Consider the following 13,805-nt stretch of genomic DNA (forward strand, 5'->3'; position numbering starts at 1 on the left):
TACTCAGAAGAGGACTACACACCGCAAATCAAGGACACCAATATGTCCAACTCTTCAGGTGATGATAGTTCTATTTCCAGCGACTCCAGCAGCGGCTCACAAAAACGAGGAGGAGGAGGAGGAGGAAGAGGAAGAAGAGGACAATGCTGGCCTAACAACTGGCAAGGAGGGCAACAAGGCCCCTTCTACGGCTTCCCACCAAACTTTGGTCACATGCAGAATCCCTATTATGGTTTTCCTCCCATGTATCCCCCGGGACCAATGCCATTATTCGCAGGCAACCAGGGCCCACACATTCCTTTTTTAGGACAGGGCCGAAGAGCTCGGGCCGACGAAGACCAAATCAACAACACACGCAGGTCCACTGGGCCGAGGAGGAGAACCCAGTGAGCTCGAACACACGCCAGAAGGCGAAAGAAGCAACGCCAGGACCGAGCAAACACTGAGCCCTACTGACCGACCATCACTGGTATTTAATCTATCCAGCACCCCACTGTCCCACAGAGAACAGTCAGTCCTGGAAAAAGGACTGTCTTTTGTGCCAACCACCAGACTCGACAAATTTCAACTACACGTTGAATTGGCGCAATTTTTCCAGAAAACTTAAATTGAAATCTTTCTTTGAAAAACCAACTCCAGACATTGAGCAACCCCACGAGAACCCCAACATCACTGGCCTCAGAACCAAATCCACGTTTGTCCCTCCTCCCTCCACCATCCCTCCCGAAATCACAACGTTTGAACAAGCTGTATACAATGACATTGAGAACCTCAACCCAACCAATCACTTCAACAATCTGTCCTGGGAAGACAGACAAACCATACAACGCCTACAAAACAACCCCACACTGGTCATAAAACCAGCTGACAAGGGGGGAGGCATCGTCCTGCAGGACAAGACAGACTACGACACTGAGTGTCGCAGACTCCTAAGCGACAACAGGAACTACCGCAGATTGGAACAGGACCCAACCGAAGGACTACGAACAACAATCCATGCACTTGTCAAGAGGGCAGCAGATGCGGAGCATATTTCCAAACAGGAAGCAGAATATTTATGACCGGTACACACCAGGACCCCGTACTTTTACACAGTACCCAAGGTACATAAGGGTAAAACTCCCCCTCCTGGCAGACCTACCGTGTCAGGCATAAACTCCTTGTTGGAACCACTATCACGATATTGTGACTTTTTCCTAAACCCCTTGGTGCAAAAAACACCCACGTACATAAAAGATACCAAACACCTTCTACAGGTCATAGACAATATGGTTTTCAACCCTGACACACAACTTCTGGTAGGGTTAGATGTGGAGAGCCTGTACACCAGTCTCCCCCAGGATGCCACCTTGAAAGTCCTCCACGACATCCTAATGGAATCCCCTTGGCCCTACCACACTCCGAGGGATTTTATACTAGCATGTGCAACTCTGGCTCTCAAACAAAATTATTTTGAATATGAAGGAAGCTTCTATTTACAAACGAATGGAACATCCATGGGCAGCGTTTTCACCCCAAACGTGGCAGGATTGTATGTACACCACTTTGAACGCACCAATATCGCTGTGGAAACTAACCCGTTCAATCATCACATCCTGAAATGGCACAGGTATATTGATGACATTCTGGTAATCTGGCAGGGATCTCAGACCGACCTTGACAGATTCATGACCTGGCTTAACACCAGGGATCAATACTTGAACTTCACCAGCACAGCAAGTAACCACCAACTTCCCTATCTAGATTTGGACATCACAGCCAAAGACGGGGCCCTGATCACAACAACATACTACAAACCAACCGCGAGAAATGCATTGCTCCACTTCACGAGCTTTCACCCCGCCCTCTCAAAGAGAATCTACCATTCGGCCAGTTTTTACGCATACGGAGAAACTGTACCAACATGAGTGATTACAAATCACAATCAGCGGACCTGGCCACTAAACTCGAAAGTCGTGGCTACCCCAAAGCCATCATCCGTAAAACCCAGAAAAGGGCGAGAAATCAGAATCGCGACGCTCTTCTTGAGACCATCACAAAGGAGGATCAGGAACAACCCATCACCTGTGTTACTACCTACAACACAGCGTCCAACGAAGTAGCAAAAATCATTAAAAAACATTGGAGGATAATCAACTCTGGACAGAGAAAATGGGACACACCGAGATTTGCGTACAAGAGATGCAACAATCTAAAAGATCAACTGGTGAGCACCCGACCCAGACCACAACCAAAACAACCAATGAACACCGTTCTGAATGCATGGGGACTGCCCAAGATCACTGGACACTACCCCTGCAATGACTGTAGTGTGTGTCACCTCACTACACACACCAAAACCTTAAACCTTGAGCCCAACAAAATCTGGACCCAACGCAACCACACCAACTGTAACTCACGAAATGTGATATACCTTCACACTTGCACGTGTGGCCTCCGCTATGTGGGGATGACAACACGCAAAATTAAAACCAGAATAACTGAGCATCGAAGCACCATAAGATGCAAGAAAAATGTGAGCAGACTAACTAACCACTTCATCACCCACTGCCATACACCCAATGACTTAAACTGGACAATCATTGAGCAAATCCCTGAAAGCACAATTGATAATGACAAGAAACTTCTGGGTAAAGAACAGCGATGGATATATCGTCTTTCTACAGCCACTGAGGGTCTTAACGACGCCATCCCCTGTAACTCCCTGACATACTCGTGACCCAAGGGCTATATCTCCAATACCATCCTGATCCACCTGCTGAGCCAACCCTACTAGGAACCCCTTGTAAATATCCCCTTGAGGATAGAGCCCTACAATTCTAAACACTGAGGCCTTGGAACTCCACCCATGAATATGGCCAAAGTATCGTTGTGGCATTGTGCCACGAAGGTCCTCTGATTATACCCCTAATGCGCCAGTGTTATACTTATTCCAATCCAGTGTACTTGTAAGCCCCTAACACAATGAGGGCACTAATCATCCGCCAGCACATGCGCAACTATACAACACGCGCGCACTCCCCCAACGCGCATGTGCGGACATAACACTACCGTCCACACATGCGCTTTACGAGCGTTTAGTACCACGCATGCGCGAACGCTCGCCACTTCTCCTTACGCACCTAGGCGCCCTCGCATGCGCAATGACTCGGCAGATCGAGTCTCTCTACCCTTTCCCCTACAATGCAGATGCGAACAATTATTCAATCAACCACAGTATAAAACCCCAGCAGCAATGGCCATTACTTACCGGTACTGCGAAGGAGGCACTACAGGTCCAAAGCAGGCTCTGCCCAGTAATTCTGTGAGTATGACGAACCACCACCTTCATCACGGGTAAGCGCTTTTCTCTCCCACAGGTCTCCTCAATCTAAGTGGCCAAAACCTTTTTTCTCCCCCACAGGGCCAACCCTTGCCACTTCACAGCCTTGAAGTAGCATACTACTCAAACTAGCGTAAGAAACAATTCTTGTGTTTTCTTTTCTTTTCTTTTACCACTCATGCACTAATGTTGTGAATACCGTGTTTTAGCCACTCCACCCCCGAACTTCCAGTGCGAACCTCACCATAATGGTACCACCAATACCATTACACTGTAGCCGCTTATAGCCTGCACCCACATCGCTATAAAGTCGGCAGCCAGATGTATATAATGCAATACATTCAAGTGACTCTTTTCCCCTTGAATGTTTTATCTTTGTCCTTACATGTTATATGTACAGGTGTTTTGAGAAGGGAATCCCCCTCTCACACATAGAAAAACACTTTAGGGCGTGTATACACATAGTCTGAATTACACACCCACTAGTTTTAATTACACACTCATATTTTAATTCGTCCTGAGGAAAGCCAGCATATTCATAAGGCACTGGCTGAAACATGTTGACCCGTCTCAGGATGTGGGAGGTCGTAACTCGCCTCTAACATCCAACAGCCTTATTTTTAACCGCTGACGGTGGCCCAGGTATTAAAGTCTAATTTACCTTCGGGTACTGGGACCCCCGCCAAGCCGTTTTAATCCACATCCCATAACACTCTTCACCGCACACTCAGCGATATACCTGCTCCGCTGTAATCAGGCGTCGAAGCACACCCGGGACACGTTAGGTGTCACTGGGTGGGCCCGATGATGAAGCATGCCACCAACTAGGTTGGTGGGTGAGGGCTTCATGAGCACACCCACCAGGTGCCACTACCCCTGACGAAACATACTTGAGTCCTTGAATTAAAAATTAATAATTTTTGTTAACCCTTTTTACTCGAGCTAGTCGCCTTTTGATTAACTTCATATAAACCCGGGGATACGGACTAGCTTTCTGGTCCTCTCTCTCCCTCTTGATACACGATACGAAGACTATGCTTACCAATCATGACCTTACTGCCACAGGACAGCATAGTTGCCCGACTATCTGTCCTCCCTCCCGGGTGCTGTGCCCGTGGGGAGCGTAGGAACAAGAGACTGTTCTGCTCCCCACACCCCCTTTTAAAATATATTTTTATTAAACAAAGGAACAACATAACAATATAAAAGCATCAGGTGAGCAAAATATGACAACATTGCAGGGTTAAAACTGTCAATCGTGCAAAATCGTAGTCACAGTATACAGAGTATTCGGGATCACGGGGATTCCAGTGTTGCACCTTCTCTCAATGTCTTCGGGGGTGTACATAATTCGCCGCGGTGGCTATTCCAAGCCCCCCAAATCTTCCCCCATTTCTCCGGACAAACCCTAGCCACATATACCGTCCTCTCCCTAAACATGCACCAGCCTAGATCTTGGGCCCACTTGGCAGGCTGGGGTGATTGGCTGGCTCCCCATAATTGAGCAATGTTACGCTTTGCCACCATACACGCCAACGTCACCCACTGTTTCTGATATCCATTCAAGTCCGTGGGTTCCCACACATTCAATATGCATCTGTGGGCTTCCGGTCGTATCACCTCCCCCAGCACATATCACATCATGTATTTTCATCCAATAGTTTTGTATCTCATCACAGTGCCATAAAATATGTATGAAAGTACCCAATTCACGGCACCTCCTCCTACAGTCTCCGCTTGTCACTCTTCCCATTTTTACCAATCTGGGCCCTGTAACATATGATCTATGTAGAATTTTAAGTTGCACCAATCTAAGCCTCATCTGAACCGCAACCACTTTTGGGAAAGAGACCGCCTCTACCCAATCTTCATCATCCAACTCCAATCCATCTGCACTCCACGCAGTTCTAATACTACCGAGCGGATTTTCCATGTTATTGATTAGCTTCTTATAGATCAGTGAAACGGTCTTTTCAGGGAGGTGCCCATCAATTACTCGGTCTTCAAGGGGGGAAGCCTCCGGAGGTTCTGTGCCCGGTGGCATGTGGGCGAGAATGGCATGCCTAATTTGCCGGTATCAGAAGTTTTCATTGTCATGCAGGCTGTACTGTTTTTGGAGAGACTCGAAGGTCTGCACACAGCCCTTGCACCAGATATCTTTGATCTGACTGATTCCGATAAGGTCCCACATATCAAACCCTTTGGTCTGCCACAGGCTCCCAAGCTTCTCCGAATTAAACAAGGGGGTCGCCATCTTCAGCTTCCCTTCCCATCCCAAACCTCTGGTAGCCGCATGCCAGACATGCACCGCATGTGCCGTCGGACCCGACAGTGTAAATCTCCCCGGTCTGGCATATAACACTCTGACAATATCTCCACCTGGGGCCAGCCCACGGTCCATGGCAAAGCCAGGGTCTCCCAGAGGGCCATAGATCATGTGATTCACTGCCCCAAGATGAGCGGCCCAATAGTATTTCTTCAAATCCGGCAGTCCAATTCCACCATCATACCAAGGAAGAGTAAGTTTGACAAAGGCAATGTGAGCCCTGCCGTCCCAAAGAAGCTGCCGCTGGAGCTCTCAATCTCCCTGAAATAAGTAAAAGGCACCGGGTCTATGGAGTTTTGGAGTATGTATAAGAAGCGGGGCAAGGCCATCATCTTGAACAAAACCGCCCTTCCAAGCAATGACAAGGGGAGAGCTCTCCAACGTTCCACATCCCTTCTAAGCCGGCTCAAGGGGGGCTCTAAATTATTAGCATATCTCGCCCTTGGCTCCAATGTTATATATATGCCTAGGTATTTAAATCCCACTAGTTCGATCTTTATAGGGCACGCCTGTGGGACCACAGGAGGATCACCGGATATGACAAACAACACTGACTTCGTCCAATTTATTGCGAACCTGGAGTATCTACCAAATATCGTCAGCACATCCAAGAAATTACTCAGGGACACTCTGGGTTTTGTAAGATACAGCAAGATATCATCTGCATAAAGCGAGATTTTATCCTCCCAGTCTGGTGTCCACCGCAGTCCACTTATCGACTGGTCCCACCGGACCCACGTCGCCAGCGGCTCCAACGCTAGCGCGAAAAGAAGTGGGGACAACGGGCACCCCTGTCTCGTGCCCCTTCCAAGGGCAAAGTCGGCTGATTTACAGTTATTTACGATCACTCTAGCCAAAGGAGCGGCATACAACAATCGAACCCACCCGATGAATTCCGAGCCAAAGCCCAGTTTAGTCAGAACCGCAAATAGGTAAGCCCATTCAACTCGATCAAATGCCATGGTGGCATCTAGGGACACCAAGACCGACGGTTCAGTATTTTCGGAGAGCCGCCCAAAATCCTGTGAAGCGTCCGCAGGTTCAGGGCTGTATTCCGACGTGGCATGAAGCCAGACTGATCGGGGTGTATCAGAGTTGTGATGACCTTGACCAATCTAGTGGCGAGCAACTTTGCCAGTATCTTGGGTTCAGCATTGAGGAGCGAAATAGGCCGATATGAGGAAGGGGACGTCCTAGCCTTGCCTGCTTTATGAATGACTACTATGTTTGCCACCCGTTGATCATATAGAAGTTGTCCCAGGTCTCTGCTTTCCAGGAACGTAGCACGGATATGGGGAGCGATTTTATTGGCATTTAGTTTATATAATTCTATAGGCAATCCATTAGGACCCGTCGCCTTCCCAGACTTGATGTTTCTAATTGCTTGTGCAATTTCGTCGTCTGTAATAGGTGAGTCTAAGTATTCCCTATTTTCTTCTGAGAGGTTAGGCATGGCTATATCTCTAATTATCTCTCCATTCTCGATCTCAGTAAAACCATCGCTGAGGTGTACACTTCTTTATAATACTCAGAGAAGGTGTCTGCCACTGCCCGCGGGTCTGTGACGTTCTCAGGTCTTGACCCCTCTATCTCCGGCACCAGATGAGAAGCTCGTTCTCCACGCTCCAACCAAGCAATTAACTTACCGGCCTTATCCCCGTGTTCATACACTCGACTTTGCACATCATTATTATGACTGTCCAATCTCGAGTTGCAACCACATCGGGGAATGGTCTGAAATACCCCTGCCCAGGTATCTTGCCTCTCTTATTGTGTGTGCCATGGCCGCTGGAACCAACATGTAGTCCAATCTAGACATGCTATTGTGTGCGGCCGAGATATGAGTGAAGCATTTCTGAGTCGGGTTACGCACTCTCCAGCAATCTACCAGTCCCAGTGATTCGAGAAAATCAGGGAGCCACTTCTGTGATGTCGCATGTGGATGTGGCGGGAATCTATCCATTCCACCATCTAGTACGGCATTGAAATCACCCCCCAGCACCAGGAGACCCAAAGGCAGGGTTAGAAAGATAACGCTCAGATCTTTAAAGGTGTCAGATTGAAGGCCCGGCGGCACATAGATGGATAAGAAGGTAACTGTCCTACCCCCCAGCTGCCCCGAAATACCTACATATCTGCCCCTGTGGTCCGACCATGCAGCCTGTAAATCAAACGGGAAGGAGTTTTTAAGCAGGATACCTACCCCTCTAGAACCAGATTTAAACCCAGCATGTCCTACTAGCTTGTATCCCTCTCTATGTAGGGCCATACACCGATTTCCAACAAGATGTGTTTCCTGCAACAACGCTACCTCCGGGGAGTGCCTTCTGATTAGCTGATTCACCATCCCACATTTGATCTCGTCACCCAGCCCATTGACGTTCCAACTCAACACTTTCATCTCCGATCCCTGATTAGCACGGGACATTCACCGCACACCACTAGCATAGAAATAGGATACTGTCACCTGATGCAAAGAAAAAAGGAATAAACAAAAAAGGAACCAAAACACAAAACGACTCACAAAACTGAGCCCTCCTCCCCCCAACCCGCACCCCTGCATGTAGCTAACGCTAATCCCCAACTAGCAGTGTGCCTGTCACCCCCAATCTAATCTAGTGTTAACTAAAGGTAGAAAACAGAGGAGGGCCAAAGGGTAAACCCGCCACTCCCTCCCGCCCAACCCCTCATCGCCACCCCTGTACTGTATAATTCACCAACTTAAATACAAAACATAGCTAAACAGGGGATCTTTTTTACACACCCCATTCAACCCCATAGCAACTTACAACAATTTAAACCCATTAAGTTCCATATTAACAAACTCATTGTTCCTCCGCCTCTGCTCAGTCTTGATTCTCCGTGTCAGGCATGTGGGTACTATCCAACCAGTCAGCCACCACATCAGGATTGTCAAAAAAACAGGCCTTCCCGTTGAGTTCCACCCTGAGGCGGGCCAGAAACATCATGGCATACTTTATACCCTTGTCTCTCAGTTTCTTCTTCACCGCCAGGAAGCCTTGTCTTTGCTTTTGTACCATTTGAGTGAAATCCGGGAAAAAGGAGAGAGTTGCATTCTCAAATTAAAACGGAGCTCTGGTTCGTGCCGTCTGAAGGATCACATCTCTGTACCGAATGTTCAGAACTCTAGCAATCATAGGACGGGGGGAGCGCCCGGTCTAGGTCTACCTCCCGGGACCCTGTGGGCATGTTCGGCCGTGAAAAAATTGCTAAGACCCTTAGGTTTGAGGTGATTGAGAATGAGATTTTCCACAAATAGGGCCGGAGTTTGTCCTTCCGACTTCTCTGGCACCCCCAGTATACGAACGTTGTTGCGCCGTGCCCTTCCTTCATAATCATCGAGCTTGCAATCAGTGAGAACCCTTGAGGCCTTAAGATCACGCACCTCTTGCTGCAACAAGTTCACATCGTCTATGAGGCTGGCTGTTTTGACTTCTAGCGATTTGACTTTCTCACTTGCTTTTGTGAGATCCGCTCTTATCAGCCCCACCTCAATTGTGACGGTATCGAGCTTATTGTCCAAGGCCTCTATCTTCTGGCCCAGGGATGTCTGAACTCCAGCGATGGCCGCCATGAGATCTGTCAACGTCGGCTCGCCGCCAGTAGGAGCGTCTTCTGCCCCCCACTGGGCCCTTTTTCGAATCCATCGGGGACCCTTTAGGTAGAGTGTAGCGATCCAATTTGTTGGGCTGGATGTTTCTGGCACCTCTAGTGGACTTGGGCAGGGATTTATCTGAGTCGGTTCTTGCTGCCATATTGCCTTCCAATAATACGTGCTACTTCTCCACCCCTGTCGTTAGAGTCGCGTTTTCACCGCCTGCTCCAGTTATCAAACAAAGGGCTGACTCCAATCTCAACGCACTCGCCTCCCTCCGCCAGGCCGAATACAGTCGCCTATTCCAGGTCACTCCCTTTGGACTGCCCGACTCCCGGGGATTTGCAGCATTATCCAGGGGCGCTGTACCGCTTTAGATTCTCCCCCACAGGCAAGAGTCGTGTCACAAAGTAATTGCTGCGACTAGTACCCCCACCGGGACAACCCTCACTGTCCAGCCGATATTTCCCACACCTCTCCCGGGTGGCTCTGCGCCTAATATATAATTCAGCACCACACCACTCTACCCGGCTGCATCTGCTGGCACTCAGGCATCTCTTACTCCGGGTGGGTCTCGAGGTCTCCCTCCGCAGTGTTCCTCCGCCTCCGATCACACATAGGATACCAGCAAGGCCCCCCCCAGGGCAAGTATCGCTATCGTTTTGTCAGCGCGGTCTTCCTCACCGCCTCCAGCAGCAATTATCTCCTCTGTGGGACACACAGTCTATGCCCTCTGGAGCCATGCCGCCATTCAGAGCCCCAGGACCGGGTCGCCGCGTTGCCCAGCGCCCTTTTCCCCCAGGCCTACTATAAAGAATAGCCGGTGGGGAGCAGGCACTCTCTGTTCCTTGGGAGGGAGGGGACCCCCACCCACGTGCGGGTCTAATCCACACGGCGCAGTCACAGCGCCCACCGGGCAGCCCCCAAGCCCAGATTCACCAGGGCTCCCACTGGCAAACAGTCAGGCAAATCCGGCGGGGGTAGCTCCCTGTCAATGCCCCCCCGCCTCCGTCCAGCCGACGCTACTTTGCTACAGGGGCCCGCCTCTCACCTCAGGACAACAGCGGTTCACTTTGCGATCGTTCCAACCCCACCCGGCCCGCGGCGGCCGATGTTGTTGCTCTGGCGGACGGCCGCGTCACCACGCGAGGCCCCGGCTTCGCAACGATGTAGGCCTCAGTCTTTGCGACGACGTTTCTCCGCCGCCGGAGCTCGGAGGCAGCTCAAACTAACTCCCGCGGGCGTCGCTGTAGCTCCCCCACAAGGGAGTACGGTTGGGGCTCAGGATTGGGGCCAGGATGCCGAGTCAAGAGAGGTGGGTTGGCGGAGCCGAGCCCCTAAGCGGCCATCTTGGTCGCTGACCTGGCTCCTCCCCCACACCCTCTTTTAAAGGGGGGGCACGGGCCAGTCTAAACAGGTCGGACCCCGCCTGCTGGGTGTCCGTGTGAACCGGAAGCACTAAGTGCTTCCGGTTCACGCCCCACAGTAACCCGGCTACTGGACGCTTTTGGGGGAGGTGGGAGTGCACCCACCTCCTCCTTTCCCCCGGGGACCGGTCTGACCGCCATAAGGGCGCCACACGCTACTTAGCGCTCGGCCTTGTCCATTCTTTTCAAAGTTTGCCATCTCGGCCTGGAGTTTGATTCAGTTTTGTGAAGGTGTGCGACCATATTGTGGGCATGTCAGTTTTAATAAGGGGTTAGTTTATTGGAGGGTGAGACTGAAAGGCTGACCTAGATACGTCCCATAAATCCAATGTCAACATTAACAGTATTATTCTGTATATTTATAGGTGTGTATTCATTTTCACCACAAAATTACCTATATTGCGCCCCTTTAATTTCCATTCACTTTAAAGTCGGTGCCTTGGCTTGCGGAGGGAATCCTGGCCTTAGCATTTGGCGTCACAGTTTACCAGATAAATCCAGATTATCAGGGACACAACTTGCCAGTCCTGGACTTTCCTTTAATAAACTCTGGGAGTTGTATTCCTGGTGTATGTCACCTGAACCAGTTGATCTAACGCAGCTGAAATCAATGATTTGGGAAAGTAAGCCCAGGGCTGTAACATAGCTTCCCTGATGACATGGGCACCTCCAGGAGCTTCGGTACTGTAGAAGTTATCATTTCCTCGTGGCAGTAAACTCACGTCTGCATACATTAAAAATAGAACAACTCTGAACTCATGCTCCGCACACAGTGCCCTGTGCTGAACTCCATGCGTGTCATGTGCGTGACCATCACTACAGCAGGCCCACAAGGACTGGTAAACACTGACACGCGCGTGCATCCGACAGGCCTCGTGGTACCCAGGGCCTGGGAGGGGGCTGCAGGTGTCCACACTAATCAGTGCGCTGGTGACTTCCGGGGACGGGGCCGGGTGCCAGGGCACGGCTGGGGAGCAAGATGTCGGTTAGAATTAAGGAACGAGGCCCGGTAGTCCCCTGGGTGCTTACAGCTGCCCCCTGCTCCCCTCTGTAGGATCAGAGCTCAGTGCAGGCCTCCAGCCAGCAGCCTGGTGCCCTTTTAACCGGAAGCAGCCTACTTCCCCCATAGAGATCTCTTTCAGGCCAGCACTCGTTCCTTTTTAAGGCTTTATTGTTGCAAATATCGGAAACCATGTAATCGGAAAGATATAACTCTGTTAGGCAAAGTTTGAAGTCTCATTAATGAAACTATTCCAGCAAGAAGCCAGGAATCCTCATTCTGCTGTCTCTCAGCTGGAAAGAAATCATTACTTTTAAAATGCAGTTCAAAAACAAAATATTCGCATAGTGATTTAGGGCACTCGTAAGTCGATCACCGAACCCTTATTAGATATACACTACTGTGATATATTTAGATATATTTAAATAGTGTGTCATCTCCATTCGAACTACATCTATTGTATACGGAAAGAATCATGTGTAAGGAGTTCTCTGGAATGCAAATGGAATCCTACTTTCTTTAGATTCTCATTGGTTAATTGTATGGTGGCTTTCTGATTGGTGGGATTCAATGCTGCACCGTGAAAATGTGCCTGCTTGTGTGCATACATGGACAAGAGCCCACACAAGTGTGTGTGTGTACACACACCATTCACGGAAGTGGTGCATGCCCACTGCACACCTCACAGAAGTTGTCCATGTCCACAACACCATCCTACATGAAAACATGCCTCACAAAGTAGCACTCACCCCCACCAAGACATAGCAAACATCATATAACGATAACACACATTAAGACACATTGGTCGTCTTTCTCCCAACAAGCCCGATTATGCTGGTAACTTGCAAAGCACACAACAGCACTAGCTACTAGCAGTTATTTATCATATATAAAACATCTGCTGGTCAATGCGCACTTGCACCAAGTGAGAACATACGGGGATTTTGCTATTACAGAACTAATAACTCATGAAGCTGACACACTCAGCCAGCTGACCGCACCCCACAACAAAACCAAAAGGTGAACGGATGCCATCATAGTGGCAGAATGTGAGCTAAACGTGCTGGGGATGGGACAAAAGGGGGTGTGAGGGGGGAGAAGGCGGGGCTGGAGAAGGAAAAGCCAATTCAGGAGAGGGCAAACAGTGGAAGGGGCAGTAAGATAGAGGAGACCGTGACTGAGTCAGAACCCTCTGAGGAAGATCGCTATCAATAAAGAAACTGCCTTTGGGGGCAGCAACAAAACGAAATTATGAAAAGAAGAATTTAGGGATTTGTTTTTTTTAAACAGCAGCACCGAGAGGTGTAAAGGAGGGTACAAACAAGGAGAACCAAGGAGTGGACGAAAAGGACTTATTTCCTACTCAGTGTATAGAGTTGAAAAACAACTTTCCTCCCATCCAGGAACGTATGGCGCAAGTGTTGTCAAGAATTCGAAGATTGGTGATCTAAGTATATTGTTGCGATTAGAAAGGCATAGGTTAACTTTAGTAGATTGGATTCAGTGTGATATGACCAAGAGTTTCAACAGAGGGTCTGGGACAACAGAATTGAAATGGGGTGAGCTAGATAGGACTCGTGGCATGAAGGCCACCGCCAGTAGTGAATGGGGCCAGCTGGTTCACAGTTCTGTATCAGTCCTTTCTTTGTTTTCTTTAAATGCTTTTTATTTCTTTTTCATTTCATAAGATGAAAAGCAATTATTTCAGAAACATATGAAAGCATTGCAGTACTTGTGTCAATTTGAATCAGAATACGTGCATAAACAGTAATCTACTGTTATGCGCAACATCCAGGTGTTGGACTGTCCCTTCCAAATAAATGTGTTGATGTCACACCCTTCTCCTAAGATTTCAGACAGCTTAAGAAACCAGAGGATGACCAAGACCCAGTGACTTACTCACATTTTCATAACCTCCTGGGACAACCCCATTTCTCATTTATATAGCGCGAACTTGACCCAGAGGTATCAGAGCGCTTTACATGAGCACCAGTTGAGTTGGAGACGGATATATTCATTTTTGCTAGGCAGAGGGAGATTAAGTGATTTGCCCAGAGTCACAGGATGTTGAGTGTCCCTGCTGGGACTCAAACCTGGTTCCCCAGCGCCGACGT

Source organism: Lissotriton helveticus, chromosome 12 (genome assembly GCF_964261635.1).
Source record: "Lissotriton helveticus chromosome 12, aLisHel1.1, whole genome shotgun sequence".
In the NCBI taxonomy this organism is placed as follows: Eukaryota; Metazoa; Chordata; class Amphibia; order Caudata; family Salamandridae; genus Lissotriton; species Lissotriton helveticus.